The sequence below is a fragment of the Pelodiscus sinensis genome, chromosome 8, assembly GCF_052426305.1.
Source record: "Pelodiscus sinensis isolate ZL-2025 chromosome 8, ASM5242630v1, whole genome shotgun sequence".
Taxonomy (NCBI): domain Eukaryota; kingdom Metazoa; phylum Chordata; order Testudines; family Trionychidae; genus Pelodiscus; species Pelodiscus sinensis.
In genome coordinates, this window is record NC_143059.1 from 71,799,566 (window position 1) to 71,820,046 (window position 20,481).

At 51.6% G+C, this 20,481-nt stretch overlaps 1 protein-coding gene across 1 annotated transcript in view; it reads right to left on the reverse strand.

Annotated features, from left to right (window-relative positions):
- SFXN2 (sideroflexin 2) overlaps nucleotides 1–16,618 on the reverse strand; it is a 96,520-nt gene extending 79,902 nt beyond the window's left edge. Inside the window, exons 1-2 of the mRNA XM_075935570.2 lie at nucleotides 16,562–16,618; nucleotides 15,774–15,846 (exon numbers count right to left, since the gene is read on the reverse strand). The gene's annotated coding sequence lies outside the window, so the exon portion shown is untranslated. The remainder of the gene's footprint in view (nucleotides 1–15,773; nucleotides 15,847–16,561) is intronic.
- Between the last annotated feature and the right edge of the window lie 3,863 nt (nucleotides 16,619–20,481).

Here is a 20,481-nt window from a genome sequence, read left to right on the forward strand (position 1 = left end):
TTGTTCCGGAGTAGCCGGCTCCGGGTCCTGGTGGAGACGATGCTCCCTCGTTGAGGGACCCGTCTCCCCGCAGCTCCAGTGCTGGAGGATTCCGCTAAGCTGAGTTAGTGCTTCCGTGCTCCAAATTCTTGGAGTGTTTGCAGCTCGGCCGCCCCCAGCTTTCCCTGGGCTCAGCTCTTCCCTGGGGGTGGACTGGCCTCCTCCATTCTTTCCTACCGCTCAGAACATCCCTGCGTGTCATGTTCTACGTCAGACAGAGGATGCTTTGGTTCGGCCGCGCGCTGCTTGTGTGGCGGGTCGTGCTAAAGACAGGAGGTGCGGGTCCTTTAAATGAGCATCTTTCCCTTGAGTCCTGGCAATTACGTGCCCCCGCCACGTGCCTGTGAGGGTGATGTGGAACGAGTCGTGCGGGATCCGATCACACACAAGGCACCGGATCAAAGGGAGGGGCATGGTAGCAGGTCTCTGGCCCAGGAACAATGACCCAGTGAGCACCACTGTCTGGCGCAAGTCACCACAGCTGCAGAGTCTTTCAGCGTGCGCGCAGATGTAAGTCACCTGACACGTCAGGGTTTAGCCTCTGGAGAATGGCATTTCCCAGTGCTGCAAGCCAGGGACAAAGGAGGCCAGGGATCAGGAGCTATTGTTCTCCAGAAGCATCCCAAACATGGGCCGAGCCCAATATCCACAAAGCCAAGAGGGGAGCTAGACAATACAAATTCTTCAATCCCACCGCTCCCACCAAAAGTTACCGTGACTCCACTTAATCTTTCTCTCTATACTGTCTCGGTATGACTTCAGCATTTCCCTAATGGCCACTGCAATGCTGCAGCACATGGACAGGAGATGCCAACTGCTGATAGAAGAGCTTGGGGAAACTAATGCTGTGATGAGTACTGAATGACCGATGCTCTGTGTGTTAGAAGGAAAGACCAAAGATCCCAGAAGAGCTCCAGCTAAAGGGCTATACACAATTTACCACACACAATAGCAGCTATATGGGACAGACAGATTTATGAACAACACAGGATTTCCTAAACGCACTGTCAGCCGTCTGTGATCTTTAGAGCACCAACCATCGCAAATATACAGATGCCACTTCTATAGACAGCCCTGGGCGCCTCTTTGTTAAAGCTGCCTGAGACTTTCCATTCTAAGTCCCTGTTTTCAGTTACTTATAACTTTGCCAAAATTTGGGCTGAAATTTTCTATGCTAAGTATCTGCCTCATTGCTTATAACTTTGCCAAAGAGGAAACATTCAGGCTGAAATTTTCTATGCTTAGTGTCTAACTATATATTTTAAGATTAGCTAAAACGGTTTAGTCATTTCTGGGAACCGAGTCATTTCTGGGAACCGAGTTACAGGAAAATTCAGGGCTTCTCCCAGGTTGATATAATTCTTGAAATCTTTCTTTACAAAATCTAGTGCCCCATGCTAGAGAGATTCAGGGATTTGACATTTTGGAAGGGGTCAGAGCGGTGTTTTTACCATTCCCATGAACATCTGCCCAAATTTAACCAAGTAATAGGAAGTTTGGAAGGATTTGGTGTTTTCAGTAAATGTCAATAAACATCAATTACATTGTACATGCACAGACCAACAAAAGAAATATATTTCCATTAATAATCATAGAAATTCACTGACAGGCAAAGTAAGAAAAATGCTCTTTGAGGATGCTGATTTAAGGATCTCAGAGGGGTAGCCGTGTTAGTCTGTAATTTAAAAAAAGAGTAATCCTATTGCACCTTAGAGAATAAGAAAAATATAGATGGTATCATGAGCTTTCGTGGGCAAAACCCACTTACTCAGATGAAATTTGCTGGAGAGGTATTTCCGGATATTCACTTGGGCTCTTGTGACATGCGATGGTTAGAAAGCTTGCACTTTTTGAATCGCAACACTTCCTGTTATTAACTAATTTACGCTGTCCGGCTTGTCCTCGTCCATCCCCCCACAAAGGCAAGCCGACGCCATGCCATCGCAACACAGTGGAAATTTACCCAGGTAAATATAAAAATGAAAATGCCTAAAGCCCGTCGCTTTGAGCAACGGTGAAAATGTAAATCAACCGAAATGGGGGCAAATGCTTAAAATACCAGTATTTGCCATTGGAATTATTTAAAAAAAAAAAAGGAGTTCTGCCAAGCCTGTTTCCCGCCGCAGACAATGCTGCATTTTGCACATGCCCAGTAGGGCTCAGATTTTAGCAGCTTGGTTCCCTGATGATTTTGTCCCCCTGGGCACACCCCGACCTGGGGCTGGGTCAGACTGTCCCTGCAATTGCAGCTGCTGCAGGCTGTACCAGGGCCGGGCACCATCCGGAGAGCAGGGCCCTGCTGTGCCCAGGCTGTGAGGAGGAGAAAGAAGGGCCTGATCTGAAGGCAGATGAGGCAGGAGAGGGACCTGTGAAGGGCAGGTGAGGGGAGCACCCTGGGAGGAGCCTGCAGGGGAGGGCAGGAAGAACTGGATGAAGGTTGGGGGAGGGGGTCACACTGGGACTGGCTGGGCAAAGAAACAGGGATGGGAGGCTTGGGAGCAAAATGGAGGAGGGTGACTTGGAGCCGGCAGGCTGGGGGAGACTGAGATGGGCTAAGGAGCCAGCGTGGAGACCCTGGGGCTAGTGGGGCAAGGGAAGATGGGGCAGGCAGCCAGTGGGGAGAGGAGGATGTGATATTGGGGGGGGGGTCTAGAGGTCCGTGTCGGGAGAGACTGAAGGAGGAGCTGGGACTGGCAGGGGGCTGGGAGAGAAGCCGAAGGCTAGGACTGGCTAGGGGAGGAGAATGCAGCTGGGATGAGAAGCTAGTTGTGGGGCACGCACAGGCCTGGGATGGGGACAGAGGGAAGGGACGGGGCAGGGAGCATAGGCCAGGTTAAGTTCCTCTGACCCAGCCCATGGCCCCACCCTCCCTCTTTACCGGCCCAGCCGCTCGGGTAGGGATGCCAGCGTGGCGATATTAAAAAACCAGGCATTCCAGCAGGGACCTCCCCTGCCCCGCTTCTTCCCCCGGAGAAACGTGCAGGAGGAAACAAACCGACAGAGCCAGGGCTTAGCAGTGTGCGGCCAGGCCGGGGCTACACACCGCATGGGGAAAAGGCCAGATGTCGAAGAGCTGCTCACGGAGGGAGCACTGGCCACCCTGAGCCCTGGAAAACGCTGTGATCATGCAATTCCAGACTGTCAGAGTGCACGTGCGCCAGGGGGCTGAATTAAGGTGATCCAGGCGGCCTTGACTTGGGCATGTCCAAGCATTCGAGGGCTTGGCGTTGCAACCGAACGAATGACGGTTTGGGGTGCATAACAAGCATTCTAGGTATGCCCCCCAGTCCTTCTCTGTATGCTGCTTTGGAGCTCACAGAGACACGAAAGAGCCTCGGAAATTTCACATGCAAAAGTCACATATTCTCCAGGCTTTGACCAAACTCTGCAGCCATCGTGTGGGAGCCAAGGGCATGGGATCCATTCACAGATGCCATTGCTCTCTGGCCATGGCCCCGAGATGGGTTAGACACTCACCTGTCGGTCTCTGGAGCCTGGGGTGTGCTCCACAGAAGGCCGAGGAGACACGGGCAGTGACCCGGGGCCATTCCCAGCCGCACTGCAGGGATATGCTACTTCCAGTCTGAATTTATTCAGTCTCTGGCTCGGGGGCTGCCTTGCTGGGAGAGGTTGACGAGCCTTGATTCAATATCTGGTCCCCCCATAGGCACTTACAGACCGACCGAGTCCCCCTTAGCCCTGTGTGACGCTAACCAGATGGAGCTCTGTTGCGATGAGTCCCACCAGGAGCGAACAGCGTCTTTGTGCCGATACGGGCGGGCGGATCAGATCCGGCATTCCCCATCCCTATGGCAGCAGTCTCTGGGCCCCGTCAGCGTGGGGGCATAACTGCCGATGTGATTCCTAAGGTGACATCTTAGCTCTGCACGCTGGGTGCTCTGGCACTCTCAGGCCAGCACAGACCTGGGGGGCTCAACACATCTCATGTACAACAGATACAGGACTCCAGGGTCCCGCGTGATAGGACTTCAGCCTCTCCTCTCGGAACGCAGTTGGTGCAGAGAGGCCCATCTCTGGAGAGCTGTTCTGCTGTCGACAGATGGCACTACTTATTTTGGGGGTTCGTTCTGGCCAGGCAATGGAGGAAGCATCTCTAACTTCTGTTCAGGTTCGGTGCCTGTGCTGGTCAGACACAGAGCTGCCTGGTCCTACCCACACTGCAGAGAGACTCAGGTCAGGTCTACACTTACCCAGAGAGCAACGTTCCGGAGATCAATCTTCCGGGGTTTGATTTAGCTGGTCTAGTAAGGTCCCACTAAATCGACCGCTGATGGTGCCCCGGTTGACTCTGGTACTCCACAGGGTTGCATGGACGTCTGTGGGAGCATGAATGCAGGGGACTGAACTAGGTGAACTCTCAGGGTCCCCAGTTCTAGTGTTATATGATTCGATGGACCTGGGTCCCATTGCCAACTCTGCCACTGACTCACAGTCTGGCCTTGGTCAAATCACTTAATCTCTCTGTGCCTCGGTTAATCCAGCTATAGAATGGGGGACCACAATCTGCTGTCTTGCCCCCATCCTCTGTCTGTCTTGCTACTTCAATAGCCAGCTCCTTTCTCTTCCTCTGTCTCTTCCTCTGCGTTCGTGCAGCACCAAGCGTGGGAGGCTCTGATCTCAGTCGTGTCTTCTAGGCACTAGAAATAAATAATAGGGAGAGGACCTAGGACTGGCCAGATCAAAGCATCTGTCCACAACATTGCGTCTACAGCAGCCAGTACAAGGAGAGATGGAGGCTTAAGACAGGAAAAGCTCTTGCAATGAACAATCAAGAACCCAATTCTCTCACACAGGAGCCCCATCGCCCACCCAGCCAATGCAGGGAGGGATAAAATTCCTCCCTATGATCCATCCGTCTCTGGGCCCCGTCAGCAGCCTGGCTCAGTTCTGTTTGAAAATCAGGCCTTCGAAGTTCGGGCCTTTTTCTTCCTGGTGTTCAAACAACACTCCAGAGTGCTAAGTACATTATGGGCACATTATGCAAAGCGATGCAAATTGCAACATAAATCACGCTGACAGGCCGGCGCCACGTAGCCAAGAAAAGCCGCCCTCCTTTCTCCCCCATCGTTCCTGCTGGACGGCGCTTCACCAGCAACTGAGCGGAGCTGCTGCGTCACGGTCCTTGGAGCGGGCAGGCCTGGCTTACCCCATGGGCCCTTCTCCCCAGAACCTCGCGCCGCCTGCCCAGAGCAGAGACGCAGGCAGAACTTCGCCACCTTGCTTTTCCTCTTGGCGCTCAGGGGAAGAAGGGGTGCAAACCCCAGCAGCGGGGTTCCCGCACCGTGACGGCATGGAGAGGAGCAGCGAGATGGGCACCGTTAAGCTGCACAAGGCTTTATTTTCCATGCTTTGGTGCAGAGAGGAGTCCAGGACTGGCTGCAAGCGGAGCCCTTGGAATCCCCCGTCCAGCAGAGCGATGAACCTTCCCTGGGGTGGAGGGAGCAGAAGAAAATGACCGGCCTTGAGGGAGTTGTTCGAGCAGAAAGTGATTCGTAGAGATCAAAGGCAGACAAGGCCGTTCAATCAGCCCATTTCCCTCCGGACCGAGCTGTCAAGGCTGTTCCCCACTTTAGCACGACAAATGCAAAACTGGGGACCTGCAAAAACACCCCCAAAACCTGATCTCTCCAGGCTTTGGTACAAAAACTTCCCCCAAAATCCTAATACCCGGACTTGGGAGAAAAAACCCGCTGCCGCCACCCAAGTATTCCAAAAAAAACCAGGGAAGAGATCACTGGGGAAACCTCCTTAAAAACCTCAGGGGTACCTCAAGCTCTTTGAAAAGCAAAAAAGAGGCATGCAGATACCCACAGACAGATTTTCCAGGACACGGAAATGAATCAATACTGGTTAATTAGAAAAAGGGAAAAACTTTTATTATCAAAGCAATGCTACCGTTGCAAGCGTAATCAAGGTGGCTAGAGGGCAAGGGCCACCAATGGATATACTCATGGGGGATCCGGCCATGGGCTCAAATCCTAGAGAGGAAAAACCCACTTTTAACAGCTCAGACATCAGATCCACATTCCCAAACCCGGAAACAAATAAAACCTGACGGGTTCGCTAACTTTGCCCTACTTACACTTACACTAAACTTTTCAGTTTAGAAAAGAGGAGACTGAGGGGGGATATGATGGAGGTCTATAAAATCATGAGTGGTGTGGAGAGGGCCAATAAAGAAAAGTTATTAGTTCCCTAATTAGAAGAACTAGAGGACACCAAATGAAATTAATGGGTAGCAGGTTTAAAACGAATAAAAGAAAGTTCTTCTTCACACAGCGTGTAGTCAACCTGTGGAACTCCTTGCCAGAGGAGGCTGTGAAGGCTAGGACTATAACAGAGTTTAAAGAGAAGCTGGATAAATTCATAGAGGTTAGGTCCATAAAAGGCTATTAGCCAGGGGATAAAATGGTGTCCTTGGCCTCTGTTTGTCAGAGGCTAGAGAAGGATGGCAGGAGACAAATCGCTTGATCATTGTCTTCGGTCCACCCTCTCTGGCGTACCTGGTGCTGGCCACTGTCGGCAGACAGGACACTGGGCTGGATGGACCTTTGGTCTGACCCAGTACGGCCGTTCTTATGTTCTTATGTACACATAGAAGAAGTCCATTCTTGGGAGAGAGACAGGCCTTCCCATCTCCCTGTTACATGGAAGAAACTGCTCTGACCCAGACAAAGGAGGGAAACGTTAAAAATTCCTTTGTCCCAGTTTGAAATCCCTTCCTGCATTGCTATTGGCTGACCAGATACCTGGCTAGAGACAGGCCACATAGTTAACCCCTTAGTCCCCAGGTGCTGGCCAGCCCTCATGGTTATGACGCAAGCCCAGTCCCTTGTTTCCCTGTAGCCCATCTTGCCGAAGGCATCTGGGCTGCCTTGGAAGCCATCGCGAACCCCCTGCATCACGTCCTGGTTTTCTACCTGGAACGTCTCTGGCTTCCGCGGCCAGCCGGTGGGTCGTCTTCTGCCTTTCTCCGCTAGATCCTCTCTGGGAAGGGACTTCACTGTCACCCTGTCACCTCTCCATCTGCGCGTGGGTCAGCTCCGTGCAGACGGCGCTTGTGGAGTCTCCCACTCGGAGGGGTTTCTTTTCCGCCCTTAGCATCGTTTTCCTGGGCTCTTTTCTGCCCCCTTTCCCCAGATGCCAGTATCTCTTTGGAAGCGGGGACACCAGAACGGCCACGGAGCTCGTCACCCTCTGGCATGCACCAGACGGGCAGCCCTGTGTGCTGTCAGCCTCCGGAGACTGCCCAAGGCCCGTGTGCTGCCCCGAGTCCATGCCTGAGGGCCCTGGGCACAGAGCTGGTGTGGCACGTAACGGGTGCGCACACGGACCCAGACTGCACAGGGGTCGAACGCACCACGGCGCTTTGCTTAAGCGAGAGGAAGGCCGGAGAGAACAGATCACGCAGCGAACCACACCCCCATCACACCGTGCCGGTGGCTCGCTCACCCTTGCTTGGGAAGTCTCGGGGGGGGGGCTCCCTCTCCCCTTATCAGGTGCCAGCTGCTTGGGCTGATGAAAATGGCCACAGGCCCCACGCAAAGTGACTCCTGCCTTCTTACAACCTCCCAGCCCCTCTGTCAGGTGAGTCCCTGAGCAGCATCGGCGCAAACACAGACCTAGCAGGTGACTCCTGTCCAACAAACCTGTTCTCCTGGTGACACCCAGCCTGTTGTCTAGGATGTTTGTATTTGAATGGCAGCCCCCCCCCCCCCCCCCCCGATTCATTCAGCGCTGGGTTACTGCTCCGTGGAAGTTCAGCCCATCATGGGGTTTGGGGCTCGCCCCCTCCCTGCAGCAGGGAACCTGTTCCGGCACTCCGGCCCCAGGGCCCCCGGCTGTGAGGTTGGGGTGCCAGCTCCAGCTTCCTGGGGGGGGGGCAGTGAGGAGGAGCCAGAGCCGTTCTGGGGTGGGAGGAAGTGGCGTTGTGCACTGCTGCTGCCTTCCCTCCAGCTGGGGAACAGCTGTGCAGGAAACTGATCACTTGGAGGCTTTCCCCGCTGCTCCCATTGGCCGGAATCATGGCCAATGGGAGCAGTGGGAGACATGGAACCAGGTTAAGCGCCCCCCCATCTCTCTCATACCCAGATCCCCCATCCCTGGACCCTGAGCCCCCTCACCCACACACCTCCCACCAAGTCCCCGTACCTCCACCCCTGACCCTACCTCCCATCCGCCCAACCTCCTGGCCAGACCCCCACCCCCAGCCTGCTCCTGCTCCCATTTTCTCGTCATGCGGTTGGCTGGTGGCCTGCGGAAAGGTCTGCATTGAGCGGGGTGGGCCATGGGCCAAAAAGTTTGAGAACCACTGACTAAAATCTTTAACCCTTCTCAGAGTCTCTGCTTTCCAGGACAGAGTCCCAGCCCCTATTCTGTAGGGCCGGGCCGGGCTCCATGTTTCTAGAGCCACCGGTGGAAGAAGTGGGAAATTCTTCCATTCGTCTTAAAGGGATATCGACCTGGCAACAACTGTCTGGCGATCACTTAAAACTCAGCTCGTTAACCATCCCACTGCTGATCACTTGAGCTCACCAAGTTAAACCTGGAACGTGTGATCAGAGCACAGTGGACGCAGCTGTGTCTGCCTGAGTCTGCAGGCAGCCTGAAACCACAACTCTGGGAGGTGTGAATGGGCCAGACCCCAGGTGGAACGTTAACACTCAAGTCTGAGGAAGACACATGCAATGTGAACAGTCACTATTCGGTGTAGCCGTTGGAACGGGCGGGGAAGAGGCCCGCAAGGGAGGAAATGCAGGAGGAAGACAGGAGTGACACAGAGACAGGGAGGAGGGAGAAAAACAGAACGGAAAGTGGGGGAAGAAGAGGATCAAAGGACAGGAATCGCAGTAGCCCAGAAGGGAGCAGACGTGCCAGTAAGCATGCTGAATGGGACAGCAAAACACTGAACAGCTAGGAGATGGACGTTGGGGGACCTGGAGCACAGAAAGAGAAGGCTTCTCCTTGAGATCGTATCATTGTCGGGTCAGTGCACAGCTGTGGGGCCCTGAGCCCCACTGGGGCCGCTAGCTAGGGTCTTAATCTAAATAGGAACACATTTGTGGGGCTATCAGCTGTTAAGCAGCTGTGGTGTCCACCCCCAGAGGCAGCTGCAGTGATCCTTCTAGATCCACAAAGCCTTTTGAAAGGTGCTGTACAAAGCACTAAACAATCTGGGGAATTTTCTGGTTTTTTCTCCCAGACAGTGATTTATCTTCTGCGGCGAGGCTCTTGATTTATTCATTATGAGACACAACCCAGACCCTGGCTAATTAATATTCCCTTGTCATTTCCAAGAGCCGAGGAGGTTCCCCGAAACAGCTCCCCGAGCCAGGCTCCCATATCGATGAGGACGATGTAAGTGCTGAAGGGGGTGACATCTAAATCTGCTCCCCGTCATTTCAGCGGGGCGTTTCGTTTCTAACAAAGCCGGGCGACTTCCCCGGGGATCGACGTGCACGTTAAGGGCATTGTATGAGCTACGTGAGCGGGGCCTGCCGAGGAGCTTTCAAAGCGCTCCCTTCAGTTCCTGATTTTCATAGACCAAGTCGATGTAAAATCCCATGTAATCAGTTACCTGCTTAACTGGGCTCCCATGGCGCCGTGGGCCTGGCTGGTCTGGAGCAGCCCCCCTGCCCACATTGGACGGGGGAGAGGGAGCCTTCTCCAGCCTGGCTGGGCCACTGGTTAACCAGTTACCTGTTAGCATCACCTAGGTGATGCTCACCAGTTAACGGTCACCCGGTTACATTCCTACCTCTCAGATAACACAGGCCACAGACTTTCACCCGGTAATACCTGCATCCACCCCAACTCGCCATCAATTCTCCTAACAAGCAGGGGCCAAGGGGTCACTGTTGGGCATTTCCTTTTATTTGTTAACAGAAGCCGAAAACGTCAGGCCATAACCTGCTTCCAGACGTCGGGGCTTCAAGAAAACCACCAACGATGGTAGGACTCGATACAACTGACAGGGACTAGAAATGAATGGAAAGATTCCATCCTGGGGCTGCAAACATTATCCTCTAGGTCTGCGTTTCTCAGACTGTGGGTCCCGACCCCCTGGGGGGTTGCGAGCAACTTAGAGGGGGGTCGTGAGCAACTTAGAGTATCACAAAGTTTGAGAACCCCTGCTCTAGATTGACACTGAAATCAGATTTACATCTAACGTCTTTTCCCCACCCTTATGCTGACTGTTTAGTTCAGTGTTTCTTAAACTTTTGAAGACCGAGGAACACCAAACAATCATTTTTTTTATGAGGAATACCAAGGATTTTTTGTTGAGGGGGGAAAAAAAAAAGCTTGCCCCTTGAACACCATACAACACTTTTACTGACAACAACAATATTTGCTCACTGCCCTGTGAAGCCTTCTAGATTTCTGCCTTTTCAATAGGGAAATGTAATTTACTCTGTTTACTCATATTGGTGGAAATTATAAATGCAACACCTTATCAAGCACGGGTTAATGTCAAGCAGCTGACTGACAGCAGCCATAGCAGTCACACCAGCATTAGGGGCACTGAGGGCCTTACACTGCCCCCCAATTCACAGTGGGTCTCTCACTGCTTAATGTTTTGTCCTTCAATAGTTCTAGCCCCTGGCTCTGTTATTTTTGACACAGAATACTGAAGGGAAGGGCCCTGTCTGTGCGAGACGGTGGAAGGTGCTGGCCTCCCTCAGCTGTCCTGGGTAACAAGCGAGGGTTAAAGGCAGCGGTGCAAAGATCCGGTCGGGGTGGCAGCTTTAGGGCAGTTCTGTCCCCTGGCAGGCAGGATCCCCAGACGAGCATCAGAGATAGCTAATTAGAGCCGGCCCTGCTGCTGGGCCTGCAACACTCCTTCCTTCTGACAAGGGCGCAGCCAAGGTGCGGAGTTTTCCCAGGTGGTGGCAAGCCGGGCACAGAAGCATATGAGGAACGTGGGTAGCCCGCTTCATTTCCTGCTGTGTCACCACTCGCTCGCCTCTTCGCACCACCCGCTGCGTCTAAGCAGTTCCTGCGGCACACTTGTGAGTTCTCCGCAGAATACAGTTTAAGAAACAAGGATTTATTTAGACTCACTCAAAGGCTGTGAAAGGGCTTCTATCCAGATTCCCTTTGCCATAGATTAAAAGTACATCCCCAGGCAGCAATACAGATAGGCTACGTCTAGACGGCAAACCTCTTTCGAAAGAGGCTTTTTCGAAAGATACTTTTGGAGAGCCTCTTTCGAAAAAGAGCGTCTAGACGACAACCTGTACTTTCAAAAAAGCGAGCCGCTTTTTCGAAAGAGAGCACCCAGGCCGTGTGGATGCTCTTTCGAAAAAGCACAGTTTGCATTACAGAACGCCTTTTTTCGAAAGAGCACTTTTGAAAAAAGGCGTTCTTCCTCGTAAAATGAGGTTTTCCGCGGTCGAAAAAATTGCCGCGTTCTTTCGATTTACTTTCGAAAGAACACGGCAGCAGTCTAGACGCAAGGGAAGTTTTTTCGAAAAAAGGCCACTTAAAAAACCCCCCCAAAAAAACCCTGTAGTCTAGACACGCCCCTAATGATCATTTCAGTACCAGTTAGACAACTTGAAACCCAGACATTCGTCTCCTTTTCCAACAATTCCACCCTTATGATATCCCCTCCCCTGCCCATTTTCAAACACCTGAAAAAAACCGATCAGAAATGATCACACACCAGTTATTTTGGAGTAGGAGGAAGAAGTGAGTTCCGAAGTCTGGAGATGCTCAGAGAAAGAAAATGCCCTTCCCGGCACCAGCCCATCTGGTTTATACCGACTTGAATCAGCTTGGGCTTCAGAGCTGGACTGGACTCCGCCAGCCCCACGTCAATTGCATTTCACCAATCCTGCGTCAATTGCGCGGTTTCTCAGGCACTAGCTTCAGGAAGTTACCTTTGTCCGCAATGCTCCAAAGTTTTACATGTAATCCAAATTGAGGGGAAAAGGGAGAGTCTCTTAGAACTACACTTACATCCCCGCTAACTAAAGAAGTGACTGCTCCAATCCTGCCTGCACACAAATTGCAACATGTTAGGAATCATTTAAAAAGGGATAGATAATAAGAGAGAGAATATCTTATTGCCTCTGTATAAATTCATGGTATACCCACGTCTTGTGTATTGTGTAGCGATGTGGTCGCCTCATCTCAAAAAAGATAAGGTTCAGAAAAGGGCAACAAAATGATTAGGGGTTTGGAACAGCTGCTGTATGAGGGGAGCTAAATAAGACCGGGACTTTTCAGCTTAGAAAAGAGGGGACTAAGGGGGATATAACAGAGGTCTATAAAATCATGGCTGGCATGGAGAAAGTAAAGAAAGAAAGGTTATTCATTTGTTCTCATAACACAAGAACTAGGGGTCACCAAATGAAATTAATAGGTAGCAGGCTTAAAACAAATGAAAGGAAGTTTTTCTTCATGAAGCGCACAGCCAACCTGCGGAACTCCTTGCCAAAGGAAGTTGTGAAGTCTTTAAAGGTTCAAAAAAGAGCTAGATGGAGATTAGGCCCATCCATGGCAATAAGCCAGGATGGACAGGAATGGTGTCCCTAGTTTCTGTTTGTCAGAACCTGGGAATGGGCGACGGGGGATGGATTCCCTGTTCTGTTCAGTCCCTCTGGGGCACCTGGCATTGGCCACTGTTGGGAGACAGGATATTGGGCTGGATGGACTTTTGTTCCAATCCAGTATGGCCGTTCTTATGTTCTTATCTTTTTAATTAAACGCCTGATGACGACTTATCAAAGCCACAAAGTAAAACACAGAGAAGTAGCAGCCAGAGCCACTGTAGTTATTAGATTTCTCCCTCACACCAGCCCTGGTTCCCCAGATGTTTGCAACCAGATCCAGCTGTTTTTCATCAGTCTCTCTCGATCAGTGTCACCAGGCCCAAGTGCTTTGCTTATACCAGGCCTTGCAGCCTTCATCGGACACCAATTTGGCTCAGCCGGCGGCTCATTTTTCTTTCTGCATTCTGACACGTTTTCACCCGGCTCCTAATCCGTCTCTCTCCGTCCACAACGCGAGCCGTTTATTGATGCTCTGTTTCTAACCCGCCCTCCCCCCAAGCCCCATCACGACAAAGTAACCCATCAATAAAACAACATGCCATGTCAGGTTTCCTGCCAACCCTCTCTTTTCCTGCCAGCACCCTGGGAAAACGGTAGCCGAGGCACAACGTAAAGCAGAGCTGAGGAGCGCTTACAAGCAAAAGGTCTCACGAACCGGTGTAGTGGAAAAGACTTCTTCTCCGCTGGGATGCAAGCCCCACAGAGAATGCAACACCACTGCACACTTATTTTGCCTCTATGTAAAACAGAGTCAAACTGAGGGGCAGCATGATCTAAGGGTTAGAGCAGTAAGTTCCGGCAGCCAGCACTGCTGGGTTCTGTATTCCGAATTCCCCGACTATTTGTGATTTGTATTGTGGTAGCTTGTAGGAGCCCCAGTCCCTGTCCAGAACGCCATTGTGCTGGGCGCTGTACAAACACAGCATAAAAGGCAGTCCCTCCCCAAGAGTGTTTATAATCGGAGTAAACTCAGTGTCTGATCTGAGAGAGGGAGAGAATTCTCACCTCCCAACAAATTGTGGGACTTTACTATCTGCTAAGAGCTTTGTGATACTTGGGTCAAAAGGAGCGGGACATGTACAAGGTATAATTAGGCTGAGAAGAGTCAGTTTTTACCTATACATGCCAATAAACGTCAATTTCACTGTACGTGCACAATCCCCCCAAAAACATTTCCCTAGAAAAATATCATCATTTACTAGTAGGCAAAGTAAGAAAGATGCTGCTTGAGATCTTATTAGGATTTGATGTCAGGATATTTACTTTGTATATGTGATGTGTGACGTCAACAGTTCGTATTTTAACAGGGTATAACGCTCTCCCCTTTCTGAATCTCCACATCGACTGTCATTAAACGATTATTGGCCAACCTGCCCTTCATGTCCTGCAACCTTTAATTAGACAGAAATATCAACAAATGCTGAACACCTGAAATTTTGCACAGCTGACCATTGAAATTAATAAAATAAAAAACCAATCCTTAAAGAAGTAAACATTGATATTATCCACTGAAATTATATACAAAAAATTAAGCTGGAATTCTGCCAAGCCTAAGTCAAATGATTAAACAACTCCAAAGCAAAGCTTTAATGGCTACACCAGAACGGATCCATCCGCTCCTCTTGCGATATCCCCTGACATTTTAATCCAGTCTTAGGTAGTTTCTACTTTCCAAATGGCATTCTGTGATCTATTACATATTCTAGAACATTTGTCTGTCTGTCTGTCTGATCCAGAACGCCTCCTAAAGGGTGAGAGCTAGGACCACCCAATTCCGTATGCAGCTTCCTCTCATCATAACTTAAAGCAACGTAAGGGTTTGGTGGTGCCAGGAAAACAGGATGTCCCTGGAATGGCTCTTACTATGGAGGAGGAGAGTTCTTGATCAAAGAGATAAACTCTCTAAAACGAGTGAGGAACCTCAGGCCCCGGGTCTGGATGCTCCATCTCCCTTTCCCCCACTGCAGGGCTGGAGCGCACAAAATCGACTAGCCTGGGCCCCCCCAGGCTCTAGTGTGTGAGGGGAATGTAGGGAGTGTCTTTCTCCTTTTCAGTCAGGGACAATGTCAATGGATTTTTTTTGTGGGGTGGGGGTGGGGTTGCTTCTCACGTGTGTGTGGGCCCCGACTGATTTTTCTGTGGGTCAGCGGCCCCTGACCCAAAAAAGGTTCCCCGCCCCTGCTGTAAAATATGTAGTAGAGTCAGGCCCATATGCAGGGGTGTGCGCGAAGGGCGTGAAAGCACCCCCCATGGCCTCCCAAGTAAGCATGCTCCGGCTGGTGACGGGAAGGCAGGAGCAACTTGCTGCTCAAAGCTCCCTCCCCCATGTTGTGACCAGCCAGGGGAAGGCTGGGGCTGATTTCCCTGCTTACTTGGGGGATCAGAGGGGGTGCATTCACACCCTTGTGGTCCACGTTTACTAAAAAAGCACACACACACACACCCTGAAATTCCTGCGTACGGCCCTCAGATTAAATAGAAAACTCAAAATACATACATGAAGTAGACAGAAAAGAGAAACCCAGAAAAAGTTTTGAAATCACCGTAGTTTCAATCCAATAATGGCACACATGGTTCATTTCCAAAACTTAAATTAAGTTTAAAAAAAGCTTCATTGAGTTACAGATCCAAGCAACGGCAGGTAAAGCTGCTAGTACCGTACACTAGTGTAAGACAGACCAAACCAGCACCTGCTGCCTGCATGGCCAGACAGCCGCTCTGCTGCCCTGCCTCCGCGTAGCACCCCGGAAGAGAACTCTCAACCTTCAACCTCAGCGGCACAGGCCTCCACAGAGACCCCCCGCTCGCTGCGGCGGTGCCAAGACTTAGAACGTGTAGCTGCAGCTCCTAGAGAGACAGAGTGTACACGCCTGAGCACCGCCGAGAGGGAGCCTGTGGGAGAAGGGAGTGATGCAGACATGATCCTGTCACCCGGCTCCTACATCTTCAAAACACTGTACTTGCATTGACAGGTCCATTCTTAGCACCCTGCACCCACCCCACAGCTGGGTGAAACGACTTATCCCAGCTCACAGAGACAGTCACGTGCAAATCTGGGATCAGCTTCTTACCCATTGTGTCACCGTATGGCTATTGAAAGGAAACGCCTTAGAGAACTGCTGACTAGTAGGTTTGGGGAAAATCCTCAAGACTTACCCTTGGCAGGGAAGCGCCTTACTCAGCCGACTCACCGGCCTGGGAGACACAGCTGATCTGGCACAAGGCAGACCTGAAAGGAATTTGTTTGAGAGGTAAATTCAAAGCACATTTGCTGAGATTTAGCCATTCACTCGTTTCACAGATCCCAAGGCCAGAAAGGACTTTGCAGACACCTCGTCTGACCTGCATAATACAGAGGAGTTGTTTTGTTTGTTTTTTAAATCAAACAGCAAAGATGTTACATAACACCACTCATCTGAAGAAGTGGGCTGTGCCCATGAAAGCCCGTGATACCCTCTCCATGTTTTGTTAGTCTCTACGGTGCTGCAGGACTGTTGGTTGTTTTTAAGTTTTTCCAGTTATAGATTAACTTGGCTACCCCCTCTGAAGCAAAGATTTTGTAGCTCCCAGCTCAGAGAGACAAAAGCAGAGACTGGAAAGTGCTCAGAACTTCCCAGCAGCCACAAAATACTGGAGAAAACAGCTTCCCTCTTTTAGGTCTCTGCCACGACCCCAGTTCTGTGTTTCCTCCCCTGCTTTGGCCCATCATATCTCATACTAACGGGACTGAGGTACCCATAATGAGCTCAGAATTTTGGGCTAGGGTTGTGGTGCGATTTTAAATTCTAGACCGAAGGAGTGGAGTAAACTATAGATACCAAGACAGAACGGACTGGATTCCACATGGGCGTGGACCGTGGCAAAATAGAAGATGTGTGAGTTTCTCTCTCACACACAATTTATTTCAGGACCTGGAGATTTCCACTTTAAAATGACTGACTTACTTTGTACCCTCAGCCTTTTGAGCTAGCAAAGTGTCTCGATGGCAGCCATTTTGAAAAAAAAGGAAAAGGCCTCCGTGGCCTGAATTTATAGGTCATTCAAGGCGTGTAGCCATTGGCTGTTCCCCACCCAATGAGCAGAGCCCACGGGCACTGCTAGAGTACCAGAGAATTTGGAAATTGCAAGCTGCCATGTAGTGTTTGTGTGCACCACACAGCTCTCTGGAATGGCAACCAATATGTGTGGGTGTGTGAAAGAGAGAGCATGTTGTCCTAAGGCCCATTATAGTCCCTGAAACCAGTGCTAGTGTGAATGGAGATTTCCCTTTCGCTCCTATGGTGGGGCCTCTGTCTCATTGAACACAAGGTACTGAGTTCTGTTCCTGGGGCTGAATGAAAATCTATCTGAGTTAGGTCTGGTCTATGCTTAAAAAATAGGTCAATCTAGCTCCATCACTTAGGAGCGTGAAAAATGTTATACCGCTGAGAGCTACTGTTACGCTGAGCTCAGCCCTGGTGTGAGCACTAATAGGTCAACAGTGTCTTTCCATTGTACCCTCCATCGTCTGGGTCCTTTCTTGCTTCCGTCTTCCTGCTTGGTTTTCCTTGCTGGCCATTCTTCTCCCATTCTTATCTAATGGCCAGCCCACCTCAAACACGCCCTCCCCAGCCTGTTTATCACTGAGGGTCCCAAGCTCGTTTTATTAGTTTTAAAACTGCTCCCCATTAATTTCATTTGGTGTTCTCTAGTTCTTCTATTATGGGAACTAATAAATAACTTTTCTTTATCGGCCCTCTCCACACCACTCATGATTTTATAGACCTCTATCCTATCCCCCCTCAGTCTCCTCTTTTCTAAACTGAAAAGTCCCAGTCGCTTTAACCTCTCTTCATATGGGACCCGTTCCAAACCCCTCATCATTTCAGTTGCCCTTTTCTGAACCCTTTCCAAGGCCAAAATATCTTTTTTGAGGTGAGGAGACCACATCTGTACACAGTATTCCAGATGTGGGCGTCCCATAGTTTTATACAGGGGCAGTAAGATATTCTGGGTCTTATTTTCTCTCCCCTTCTTAATAATTCCTGGGCTCCAGGCTCTCCAACTGCCTTGATCACAGCGAGAGTTATCTCCTCTCCCCCCGCTGCCGTTCCATGTGTCACCTCGTTCAGTGTTTCTTCGACTGAGTCTACAGAGCTCCATGGCCTTTGAGGCTTCCCCATACCGGCTGCAGCTTGCGTTTCATTGAACAGCTTGTGGCACTGTTTTCCCTGCCTTGGGGGACCTAGTTCCCTTTCATCACACACAAAATGTTGGGCTCGTTATTTTTGCCAACCTAATTTCCTGCTGCCACCTTCCTCCGGCCTTTCCTACAATCCCTCTTCAGCCTCCCGTCTGGCCTTAGCAGCTCCCTTTTCAGCACTGCAGCGTGGTCAGAGCCCCCAGGAAGGTACTGCCAGGCCAGGCGATGAGTTGTTCTCGCTGCTGCAGCTGTTGGCCTCTTCTCCTGCTCAGCCCAGGCTGCCATGTACATGCAGCAGCTGCAGACACTGGCCATGGGGGCCCGCGTGGCTCAGTGAGAAAGGCACCGGTGAGTTAACGCTGCAGGGCACAGGGGGTGTGAGAGATTCCCCTCCCCACATCCGTCGGCAGGAGACAACAGCTGCTTTAATCCCCACTCTCCCCATCCCATTCTTCTGCCCCCGCCGGCCGCCAGCGCTGCTCCTGACGCCGCCGTGGGGGCGACAGCCGCTCTGAGGGCCCTAGTGATGGGGCTGTGATGGAAAGAGGCAGCTGCCGGAGAGCAGGTGGGCGAGCCTGCCAGCTGGCTGTCTCTAGAGACGCAGTCTCCATGCGCTGGCCGGAGCCTGCACTGGGTCCATCCCTTCCCCACCGCTGAGACCCGGCCTGAGGACGAGAGCCGGGGAGGCAAGAGGGAGTCTGCCCCTGGCCAGCGCGAGGGCCTTGCTTCCCGCTAGGCTGAGCCAGCTGGCGCTGAGACGCCCTGGTCCCTGCTCAGAGCCGTCTCCCTCCCTGGGCCAAGCTCCTGCCTGGGGGATCCACGGAGCTGGTCCCAGATGAGATCCTCCGTGTCGGCAGAGCTTAAGGGCAGCACAGCGAGCAGCCGTGGGCTTCCGTGGGTGGGACCAGCCCCATCTGCTCGGGGAATCACCTTGCCAGGGCCTGGCAGAGCCGGGTGACCCTGTCTCCCTGGGAGCCACGTTGCTGGGGCGGGGCCGGGTGACCCTGTCTCCGTGGGAGCCATATTGCCAGGGCAGAGCTGGCCGACCCTGTCTCTTTGGAAGTCACCGTGCTCATCATTTCCCCCCTGTTCGATTCCAACCCCTGACAAGTGCCTGAGTGGCCGGAGCCTCCTCCGCTGTAAACGCTGAGAGATGAGGGACCCACTGAAGATCCCACCAGCCTGAGTCACGTTCCTGACGCCAGAACAAGCTCCTGGCAAGGCCGGGCCAGTGCCTCTCAGAGTCCCAGGGACGCGGGAGACCTGCTTTCCCATCCGCCGGGGGAGCCCAGGAGATCAAAGGCCAAGAACGGGGAGAGCCGATCAGCCTGGGCACAAATTGGTCACATCTGCAGAAGCTAAAGCCCCGGTGCAGTGGGGTGGAGTTTGTGTAGGGCTGGGGAATGGCTCTGTGAGATGTGCTCGCCTGGGACCTTGGTTTGCCTGACTGTGAAATGGGGATGAATCCCCTGACCTGCCGGGGAGAGGGGAGAATCGGGAGGGTTAAACCATTCAAGTGGGGGGGCGGTATTTGGAGATGCACAGATGGGCTGCAGCCAGGCTGAGGATGTGTCTGCAGTGGAACTCCTGCACCAGCAGGCGTACAAAGCTAGCTGTGAGCCAACGCGTGCATTAAAAACAGCAGCAGGGCTGGGGCCTCCGACAAGCCCCCCACCTCAAATCCTGGCCGAGCCCCTAGGCCCGTACTCAGGAGTGGAAGGGGCTAGCTCCTTCCTGGACAGCTGCAGTGCTGTGGCTATTTTTAGCACATTTGCTCAGCGCCGGTGCAGGTGTGCTGGAAATTACACCTCTCACGCTGGTACAGCCGTACCCTGAGTGGTGACAAAAGCAACAGCAGCTCCCTTCCCTGAAAACCTGGGCAGCAGCTAAAGCGCATCGGGAGAGTCTGAGGTGGGGAGATTTAAAGAGGGGGGATGAAACAGGATCAGGCTGCTCAGCATCGTTAGCCAAATGATGCAGTCAGTGGTCACCAAATACTTCATTATAGCCCTGACTAGACTGTCTGTCTGTCTGCCAGCCGGCCTCAGGCACACTCGCTAGCAAGTTAATCTAGCTATCTCCACGTCGTCCTTTTGCCAGGTGGAGTTGGCATAGACAAGGACAGGGTTCCGTAGTTAGGGGTTTCTCCTGACAATACCAAAGGGTAAGTCTACACTTCATTCCTCTCTCTCTCTCGCTCGAGAGGAATGCAAATGCAGACACCCAAAATTGCAAATGAAGCGGGGATTTAAATATCCCGTGCTTCATTTGCATAATCACGTTATGGCGCTATTTTGAAATAGCGCTATTTCGAGAGAAAAAAGGGGTTATTTCATGATAAAACCCTTCCCTTGAAGTAACCCTTGCTCCTCAAAAAAAAAAAGAGGTTTAAGGGTTATTTCGAAGGAAGGGCTTATCTCGAAATAGCCCGGTTTTCTTTCTCGAAATAGCGCCATAATGCAATTATGCAAATGAAGTGTGAGATATTTAAATCCCTGCTTCATTTGCAGTTTCAAGTGTCTGTATTTGCAAGCCTCAAGAGCGAGAGAGGAATAAAGTGTAGACATACCCACACAGAACTGGCTTGGGCCCCCACCCATTAACCAACGACGCGACTGCTCCTATCCTGCCTCCAAACACATTGCAACCTGTTAGGAATCATTACAAAAGGGGTAGAGAATA